The following is an 11,433-nucleotide window of genomic DNA, read 5'->3' on the forward strand; positions in this document are numbered from 1 at the left end:
AGAATACATCTCCGGAAACATTAATAGATGAGATGGAGTTATACTATAGCAACCCCTTTCATGCAAATTGGTTTCGCTGTGAAAAATTTACAAAAATATTATAAAACAAATATTCTGCCATAAATAATCCATAAATCTACAATACCTCAATAGATTTTCCTGCATTGTTATCTCCTTGATTTTTGCTACTAATTTTGTTCCTGTTTGAACACCATCCTCATCAGCGCTTACAATGGCAGCAGGTTTTGTCCATGTTGTTGGTAGTTCGTAAGGTGAATGTACAAATATTCTCACCTTCCCCTTTATGTTATGTATGATTTTCGTTTCTATGGGAAAAGTGTTGCTAAAGTTGAAGGTGTCTGGTAATCCCTTCAAAGATTGGTTGATATGTCGGGGATGTGGATACGGATCATACCAATTTCTATGATTAACAAAGAAAATAATTTTTGGATTTATATACACACATATGCAATGCTTTTTACATTGTATTCATTTCATGGTGCAGCAAATTTCTTAGGGTATAACAAATTCCCACATCTGTCATTATTTTTACAGCAGAGACTCCTCCGTCATATTTCACATTGAAGGCATGGGATAGACTAAGGGTATCGCAATTTTTTTAAGTTGCAGATTAAATGAACTATATTGTATATATTTACTTGAAAACCAATTCCATATAATTCTTAGGTGGTATTCTTTTAAATTGCATCTTAAAGTTTTCGGCTCGTCCACTATTTACATTAGACAATTTTTGAAGAAATTCGAGAATATTTACCTTGTCTTCATTGCTGGTTTCATTGTTGTAGTTACTTTGAAATATAAAAATAATACTGAGAGATATAATTCTTCTTCTTCTATAAGACTTTAAGATAGTATTCCGCACTATAGAATTTTATTAAAGATTTTAGGGTCATCTATAATAATATAAGACATTTAGGTTATTTTATATAATTAACTAAAGGCTTCTATCTGAACAGGATAGGAATGGTCTTATATACGAAGAGCAAAAGACATACAGGGTATTCTCCATATAAGATCTCTTTATGATAGAGAATACATCTAAGGTCTTACATATAAATACAAGACTTCTCTAGTCTTGTAGGATTATAGCAGCAGGGGTACCAACCAACCAGATTGATCACCTACCTGTCAACCATCTCAACCTTCATGAAGGAAAGAATGTTGTATATATCGCCGTCAAAATCCACAGATACTCTATTACCTTCTGGACGCGTGAACAAAGGCAAGAACTTGATATAAGAGTCGATGATAGAAGAATCATGGGTGTTGTGTTCGATAACTTGCTCCATTTCACTAAACATGCAGCGTACATTAAAAGGAATATCCAGACAAAAAATAAGGTTCTGAAAGCGCTGACAGGAACCTCCTGGTGAAACGACAAGGAAACCATCTTTAGCTATGCTGCCACAGTCTGGACCTCCTTTTAAGCGACACTAGATAGCGTAACCTACAAGATGCACAGAATAGTGCCCTCAGGATTGCTACCGGCTGTGTTTTGATATCGAGCGTGGATCACCTTTATAAGGAGACGAGGATACTGTCTGTACGGCAACATAATTGGTCTGTTCCAGTACTTTTTTAATAGTGAAGCTAGTAAAAGGGAAACATTTCAAAATCGCCCTCAGAGTACAAAATAATTTGAAAAGTTCGGGAAGTAAATATGCTAGTAAATATGCCAAAATTATATGGCAATACTTCAAAATCAACATAACAGCCAATCAGAAGTAGGCATTCCTGTTTACCATTTTTACTCGTTCAAATTTGGCTCAAAGTTTTACTAGTTTTGTGGGTTGGGGAACGGTTTGCGAGTAAAAAGTAGATTCTTTTACGTTCTGGAACGGAACTAATGTGTTGCTTGCTAGACAGTTCCTCCTGGCCTACCATCTGCCTAGTCACTCAAACCATCACATTGTGATGCAGGATCCTCCTCCACGACATATCCGGAAGGACACCAGGCACTTCCGCCCGGACATCCAAGACGTAATACCAACTGACGTCAACAGATTGTCAATAGCGGCAGGCCTGAAGCATCTGCATAAAACACGGCTCAAGAAACCGTCAACTGTCATCCACCAGCAATTTCAGATAGCGAGAGACATATCGGACTCGGATAGTCCCTGACATCCAAGATCAATGTGCAAACTGTCAACAGTCCCCGCACAATACGGCACAACTCCGGTCTGGATGGAGCAACATTGTAAATTGTTATCGGGCTCGGACAGTCCATGACATCCAACATCAATGTCCAAACTCCGTACAATACGGCACACATATTCGTCTGTCCAGTGGACTATCTTTATGAGTAGACGAAGATCTTATCCGTCAATCGACACAATTATATGTTGTCGATGCATATCTTATGGCCGAACACCACCGCCCAGGCATGTCAGGAGAGATATTCATGACCTAGAGAGAGGGGTCCAAAGTTAAAAGCATGAATCTCTAGATCAATAAGCCTATCAAGCAGGTCTGAATGGTATTCACACAGACGGAATACTGTGTTAATACCATAACCGGAGACCCCCCTATACATCACAGCAGAGGAAAAGCAGATGCTCCTACAAACACGAGTAGTCTTAGTTCCACTAAGATCTTGATGGTGCAACCGCCTCAATTCGAAACCAAATATATGTCCTGACAGCCGACTCACCTATCGCCGAATTCACTATGGACCCAACCCATTCAAGTTGCAATATTTCTGAATTTGGAGATAGAGGCTACAACAACTAGCCGATAGAAGACCTCTAGATGATTTGTAAAGGAAGTACTAGACAATAGAAGACCTGAACCATCTTTTATATGAATATGATACCTTATGGTCTTCTATATATTAATAGAAGACTTTGAAATATTTATAAATAAAATACCTTTTTAATTCTTGTATACGTCCAAAAGACCTTAGACCTTTTCTATATGCATTGGAAGATCTCAAAAAGGTCTTACGAAGTCTTTTGTAAGAATATTCCAAAGCAGCAGAGGTTTCCAAGTTGACGGGCAATCATAGACTGGGTTAACTATATGGTAAGGAATAGATGGATTAGCTGTAACATACAGGACATAACAATCAGAGAACACCACAGGGAGGGATTTTATCACCGCTCCTGTATGTAACTACCATAAATGGACTCTTAACCGATGAAGAATTTGACCCAGTCTGTTATGCAGGTGACTTCATAATACTTCTTGGGGGACAGAATCCTAACATACTGTTACGAAAATAACTTTAGATTTAAGATTAATTTAGATGAATTCCGTTAATTTAAGAATTTGAATTGTAACGTAAATTTCTACTACGCAGTTTATTTGAATAACTTCACAACAACAACTACTGTATAGATTTTTCTACATCCTTCCATTTCCTCTTTCATTTTCTATTTTTGTTATTGTCGTACAATTCTTGTTAAACGTCATTCCTCTTTCTTTGTTATTCCCTCGCCTGTATATGTGTTGTTGTTATTCCTCTTTCTTTGTTATTCCCTCGCCTGTATATGTGTTGTTGTTATTGTTTACTCAATGTAAGTTTGTATGTGTGTTTGTTGCATTGGTAGATTGTTCGTGATCTAGGTGTTACCAGATCGTCTAGAAACTTCTGTAGCGACAAGCAAGGCTCATATAAATAGGGGAAATGGAAAGGCAGTGAGTCAGTTGTGAATCAGATCGCGAATTGAAACCGTCGTGTAAAGTAAAGTGCAAAGTAAAGTTGTGTGAATAAAATCATTGTAATAATCGTAATCAGAACGAACCCGCGTTTTATTTGGTACGAACTGTATCGGGAAATAAAACAACGTCTACACGGGAATAAGTGAAGTCCAAGAACGTAACAATTGGTGTCGGAAGTGAGATTACGATAATACTACGATGAAGTTTAAGGATCTACGAGTGGAAGACTTGAAGAAGGAGCTCAATAAATTGGAATTGTCCTCTACTGGCAACAAGGCTGAGCTACAAAAACGTCTGTTGGATGAGTTCGAGCGCCGTGGTATGAACATCGATACATATGAGTTTGACAGTAAGGATGAAGTGGATTTATCGGAAATGGGCGAATCCAACGGTGGGGAAGTCTCGTCAGTAGCTGCCAGGGGTGACGATTTCAGAGAAATGCTGGCTAAAATGTTTGAGGAAAATTCCAGAATGTTAGTAGAAAACACGAGACGAATGTTCGAACAGAATTCCAGGAAGTTAGATGAAAATTCGAGAATAATGAACGAGAAACTCGAGAACATTACAGAAGTTATTGGAAGGAGAGTGGAAACCGTGGAGGTCCAAATTAAAGAGTTGGATAAGAAAGTGCAGTCGGTTGACGAGAAGATTCTGTCTGTGGATGAGAAATTTCTGGCCCACGACCATAGGTTTACGAATCTGGAGAAGAAAATGTCGGAACTGGAAATTAAAGGTGGTCCGGTGCGAGTTCCTGATAACACACTAAAAATCAAACCTCCTGTATTCGACGGCTCTACGTCATTCAATGTTTTCAAGTTACAGTTCGAGACAGTGGCTTCTAGAAATTCGTGGAACGACAGCGACAAAGCGGTTGCACTACCTCTGGCATTGAAGGGCAGTGCTGCTGATGTTATACAGAGTATTCCTGTCGCTTCTAGAAACAACTATGGGGATGTTATTGCTGCACTGGAACGTAAGTACGGTGGCGATCATAAACAAAACATATACCTTATGGAACTAAGGGGAAAAGTACAGAGGGCAAACGAGACGTTACAAGACTTTGCAGCTGAGGTGGAACGTTTGGTGCTAATGGCGTATCCAGGAGAGAATCACCCATTGCTGGACCGTATGAAAATCGAAACCTTTGTGAATGGCATACGTGACCCTGAGATTAAATGTGCAATATATGCGTCACCAAAAGCGTCGTTTGCCGAAACTGTGTCGTTTGCCCTTGCCCAAGAGACGGCCAGAATAATTGTTAAGCCCCAGACCCACAAGATTCGCCAACTGGAGACCGAAGGTTGCGAACCCAAATCTCTCGTTAACTCGATCAAGGACGCCATGAGGCAGGTAATAGAAGAAACAAAGTTAGTAGGGATGACTAAGCCCAGGGTTAGATGCTACAACTGCGATAAAGCAGGTCATATTGCGCGCGAATGCAGAGCTAAGCGCAAACGATCCAGGTCATCGTCACCACCTCCAACGAAAGATGTTAGAAGAATTGCTCAACAGTCCACCAATGAGTCACCGTTAAACTAAATCGAGCCAGTCCAGCGGGGCATGAACTGGCTCCCATCGACGACGGCCCCACAATCTCCATAGCAATAGTACAACAGAAAAGTCACAACCTAACAGCAACTGGGTACATCAATGGTGACAAGCGAGTTCTGACGTTAGATACTGGCGCATCAAAGTCCATCATAAGATCAGATCTGGTAAAGGGAAAAATAACGCAACTTAATGGAGTCAGACTGCGCATAGCAACGGGGGAGCCCGCGGCAGTACACGGCAAGATTACCCTGAGACTGACTATTGCCAATAAATCGGTGAATTACGAGTTTATAGTTGCCGATATCGTAGACGAAGTGATAATAGGCGCAGATTTTATGATTGCCTTCGTTATCAATCTGGATATGAAAGAGCGTGTGATGACCTAGTCTAACGTCGAAATTCCGTTAAACGTGGGCTACGATGAAAGTACACCCATTAGACGTCTGACTACGGACCATCCAGAGATAATACCGCCCTGTGCCGAAGCAATAATATGGGTACCAATGAATGGAGATTGTGGAGCCGAGAAGTTGTGGGTGGTGGAACCAGCAGAAAACAGAAACAGTAACATCCTAATAGCGAATGCACTGGTGAAAAGCAACAAGGACGGATTAATTCCTGTTAGAGTTTTGAACCTGTCAAACAAGCAAGAGCAAATTTGCCAATTTTCCGATGTTGGACAATGCACACCAGCTGAAGCTGTAGTTAATTTGGAAACTAGCACCGAAAAGCCAGCAGCCATGGAGAAGAAGCACCTCGACGGCTACATAAAAGAGTGGACACACCAATTATCACCTTCCGAGAGGAACAAGGCTAAGCAGCTATTATGGAAATATGCCTCTACCTTTGCGTTGACAAAAGAGCACCAAGGAAGAACATCAGTGGTGAAGCATGAAATCAATACAGCAGACGCGAGACCCATTAAACAGCCTCCAAGAAGTGTTCCCCTGGCAAAAAGAGACGAGGTTCAGAAGCTGATAAGTGAAATGGAAAAGAGTGGTGTAATAGAACCATCGTCAAGTCCATGGTGCTCCCCAGTGGTCTTGGTCAAGAAGAAAGACGGAAGCACCCGATTTTGTGTGGACTACCGAAAGTTGAATGATGTCACCAAGAAAGACAGCTATCCGCTCCCAAGAATCGACGACACATTGGACACATTAGCCGGGACGTCATGGTTCTCCACCCTCGACCTGCAGAGTGGGTACTGGCAAGTAGAGATCGCCGAGAAAGATAAAGAGAAAACAGCGTTTGGCGTTAATGGGGGTCTCTGGCAGTTCAACGTCTTGCCATTCGGACTCTGCAACGCCCCGGCTACATTTGAAAGGCTGATGGAGCGTGTGTTAAAAGGGCTGCAGTGGAAGTCGTGACTAATATACCTGGATGACATCATAGTCATGGGACGCAACTTCGACGAACACATCAAGAACTTAAAGGATGTTCTACAGCAGCTTTCGTCTTCAGGCCTCAAGCTGAACCCAAAGAAGTGCAGTCTCTTCCAACGAGAGGTGAAGTTCCTGGGGCACCACGTGACGCCGGAGGGCATATCGACGGATAAGGAGAAAATTCAATCCGTCAGAGATTGGCCGCAGCCCCGAAATCTCCATGAGCTGCGAAGCTTTCTGGGTCTCTGCACATACTACCGTCGATTTGTCCAAAATTTTGCCAACATCGCCGCCTGTCTACACCGCTTGACCCAAAAAGGCCAGAGGTTTCAGTGGGGCAACGACCAGGAGGAGGCATTCAGAAAGCTCAAAGACATGCTATGCAGAGCCCCCATTTTGGCATACCCTATACCTGGCGGCAAGTTTGTTCTGGACACAGACGCAAGTGCGTGCAGCATCGGTGGCGTCCTTTCCCAGGAAATTGACGGACAGGAAAAAGTCATCGGGTACTACAGCCGGACATTGTCGAAACCTGAGAGGAATTACTGTGTGACGAGGAGAGAGCTGCTTGCTGTCCTTGAGTGCGTTAAACACTTCCACAAATACCTATATGGCCAGCATTTTCTGCTGAGGACCGACCACGCTGCTCTCCAATGGTTGCTGCAGTTTAAGAATCCGGAAGGTCAACTAGCCCGTTGGATCGAGAGGCTCCAGAGTTATGACTTCAGAATCGAGCACAGAAAAGGCGGAAAACACGGTAATGCTGATGCCCTGTCTCGTCGGCCATGCAAAGTAGAATGCAGGCACTGCTCAAAAGCTGAGAATAAAGAGAATATCGTTGATGTCCGACTATTGCAGTTTGAGTCGGGACAGTGGCTTCTAGAAATTCGTGGAACGACAGCGACAAAGCGGTTGCACTACTTCTGGCATTGAAGGGCAGTGCTGCTGATGTTATACAGAGTATTCCTGTCGCTTCTAGAAACAACTATGGGGATGTTATTGCTGCACTGGAACGTAAGTACGGTGGCGAACATAAACAAAACATAGAGTAACTTCGGGTAATGTGGACCACCATTTTCTTTTTTTGATATTGTGGGCGTAACAATGGTAAAAAATAAAAACAAATTGCTTTCACAACATGGTAGATTTGTTGGCTAATTATATTCCAGGTCAAAAATTATATATATTTGTCCATAAAAATGTTATTGCATTATATTTCAAAAAGCTCTAAACTGCGAATAAAAATAACTTGGCGGGTAATGTGGACCAGTATGTGTGGGTAATGAGGATCAGTAAGTTAAAGGTAGGTTGTGGATTGGTTGTGATAAATTTCAATTTATTGCACTCCTGGGTAACAATAAATGCAAAAATAAATGGGTTTATGTTTTGGAATAGCCCCCATTTGAGGGTACCACCCCATTTGCGGTATTTTGAAGGTCCTTGCTTCATTATCCAACCGAGGCACCTATAATTTCGGATATCGAGTTTTCAGAGGATAGAATACCTCCTCGCATATTAAATGCGCCCTTGTTTCGAACTCGTCCTCATGAAAATGTCCCACTTTTTTATAGTGGTCCACATTACCCGACATTGAATATTTTTATTTAAAAATAATTATCGGCTTCAAAAATGAATAAAAATGTAAAAATAACCGAAAGTAATTACAGATAAACGTGTATTTTTGTTAAAGAAAACAAGAAAACCACATAACCTCTTTATATTCGAGAAAAACAAAATGTTCGACTATTTTACAAAATCGCTCGACTATTGTGCTAAAAAATTTTCAAGTCACACTTTTAAGATCAGAGCTACATTTTCACCTACTAAATTTTCAACATTGCAATTATTTATTAAAAACCAAGTTTGATGTTTGTTTTCACTAATTAGGAAAACATTTATCAAGACGGCATTGGCATATTTCAAGCATTTTCTTAGATATGGGGGGTGGTCCACATTTGACGCATGGTCCACAATACCAGAAGTTACTCTATACCTTATGGAACTAAGGGGAAAAGTACAGAGGGCAAACGAGACGTTACAAGACTTTGCAGCTGAGGTGGAACGTTTGGTGCTAATGGCGTATCCAGGAGAGAATCACCCATTGCTGGACCGTATGAAAATCGAAACCTTTGTGAATGGCATACGTGACCCTGAGATTAAATGTGCAATATATGCGTCACCAAAAGCGTCGTTTGCCGAAACTGTGTCGTTTGCCCTTGCCCAAGAGACGGCCAGAATAATTGTTAAGCCCCAGACCCACAAGATTCGCCAACTGGAGACCGAAGGTTGCGAACCCAAATCTCTCGTTAACTCGATCAAGGACGCCATGAGGCATGTAATAGAAGAAACAAAGTTAGTAGGGATGACTAAGCCCAGGGTTAGATGCTACAACTGCGATAAAGCAGGTCATATTGCGCGCGAATGCAGAGCTAAGCGCAAGCGATCCAGGTCATCGTCACCACCTCCAACGAAAGATGTTAGAAGAATTGCTCAACAGTCCACCAATGAGTCACCGTTAAACTAAATCGAGCCAGTCCAGCGGGGCATGAACTGGCTCCCATCGACGACGGCCCCACAATCTCCATAGCAATAGTACAACAGAAAAGTCACAACCTAACAGCAACTGGGTACATCAATGGTGACAAGCGAGTTCTGACGTTAGATACTGGCGCATCAAAGTCCATCATAAGATCAGATCTGGTAAAGGGAAAAATAACGCAACTTAATGGAGTCAGACTGCGCACAGCAACGGGGGAGCCCGCGGCAGTACACGGCAAGATTACCCTGAGACTGACTATTGCCAATAAATCGGTGAATTACGAGTTTATAGTTGCCGATATCGTAGACGAAGTGATAATAGGCGCAGATTTTATGATTGCCTTCGGTATCAATCTGGATATGGAAGAGCGTGTGATGACCTGGTCTAACGTCGAAATTCCGTTAAACGTGGGCTACGATGAAAGTACACCCATTAGACGTCTGATTACGGACCATCCAGAGATAATACCGCCCTGTGCCGAAGCAATAATATGGGTACCAATGAATGGAGATTGTGGAGCCGAGAAGTTGTGGGTGGTGGAACCAGCAGAAAACAGAAACAGTAACATCCTAATAGCGAATGCACTGGTGAAAAGCAACAAGGACGGATTAATTCCTGTTAGAGTTTTGAACCTGTCAAACAAGCAAGAGCAAATTTGCCAATTTTCCGATGTTGGACAATGCACACCAGCTGAAGCTGTAGTTAATTTGGAAACTAGCACCGAAAAGCCAGCAGCCATGGAGAAGAAGCACCTCGACGGCTACATAAAAGAGTGGACACACCAATTATCACCTTCCGAGAGGAACAAGGCTAAGCAGCTATTATGGAAATATGCCTCTACCTTTGCGTTGACAAAAGAGCACCAAGGAAGAACATCAGTGGTGAAGCATGAAATCAATACAGCAGACGCGAGACCCATTAAACAGCCTCCAAGAAGTGTTCCCCTGGCAAAAAGAGACGAGGTTCAGAAGCTGATAAGTGAAATGGAAAAGAGTGGTGTAATAGAACCATCGTCAAGTCCATGGTGCTCCCCAGTGGTCTTGGTCAAGAAGAAAGACGGAAGAAAGACGGGTGAAGATTGGTCGTCGGAACAACGAGGGGATCCCATTCTGGGCAAAATAATTTCGGCCATAGAAACGGGCAAGCGACCTAGTCGCAAAGAAATTACCTCCGAAAGCCCTCTTTTAAAATCCTATTGGGCCCAGTGGGACAGTCTGCTTATAAAAGATGGTTGCCTATATCGCAAATGGGAAAGTGAGGACGGTAAATCTCACCGGAATTTGATCGTCGTCCCAGACTCCAAAATAAGAGATGTCTTGTCGGAGTTTCACGATGGGCCAAGTGGAGGACATCTTGGCATAGCAAAGACGGCTGAAAAGGTAAAGCAGAGATTCTACTGGGTCGGCTGTCAAAAATCCATTGCCGACTGGATCGCCAATTGTGAAAGGTGCATAAGAGCTAAAGGTCCAACACGGAAGAGTCGAGGCTACATGCAGCAGTATAATTCAGGAGCCCCTTTTGAAAGAATCGCAATGGATGTAGCTGGACCGTTCCCCACAAGCGACTCTGGGAACCGGTATGTCTTAGTGGTCATGGATTACTTCAGTAAATGGCCAGAGGTTTATGCTATCCCAAATCAAGAAGCCAGGACAATTGTGGATGTGTTCAGCAAAAATTGGATTTGTCGCTATGGTGTTCCATCGGAGGTTCATTCCGATCAAGGTAGGAACTTTGAATCAGCGATCTTCAAGGAAATGTGTGACTCCTACGGAATCAAGAAAACCAGAACAACGCCTTTACATCCACAATCAGATGGCATGGTGGAAAGATTCAATCGTACCCTGGAAGAACATCTACGGAAAGTGGTGGACAGTGGCCAACGAGACTGGGATGAGCATATTCCAAAGTTTTTACTGGCTTATAGATCGGCCATTCATGATTCCACATCCCGGACCCCAGCCAAAGTTCTGTTCGGAAATGAATTAAAGCTACCTGGCGATTTGATATTCGGTGCTACCCCAAACGACGATGTGAACCAAGAAGAAGACAGTCAGAACTCTTTTAGTAAAATCCACGATGCAGTTCGCCATCGAATAAAAATGGTTAGCAACCGCATGAAGGCAAGGTACGATCGAGCGGCAAATACCGATGGGTTCCAAGAAGGGCAACTGGTACTATTGTTCAACCCATAACGAAAAAAAGGACTATGCCCCAAATTGCAAACGCACTGGGAAGGACCCTACAAGATTGTCACGAAAATAAATGACGTCGTTTATCGCA

Source organism: Musca vetustissima, unplaced genomic scaffold (assembly GCF_032173495.1).
Source record: "Musca vetustissima isolate MV318-11 ecotype Yass unplaced genomic scaffold, APGP_CSIRO_Mvet_v1 utg155893, whole genome shotgun sequence".
Classification (NCBI taxonomy): domain Eukaryota; kingdom Metazoa; phylum Arthropoda; class Insecta; order Diptera; family Muscidae; genus Musca; species Musca vetustissima.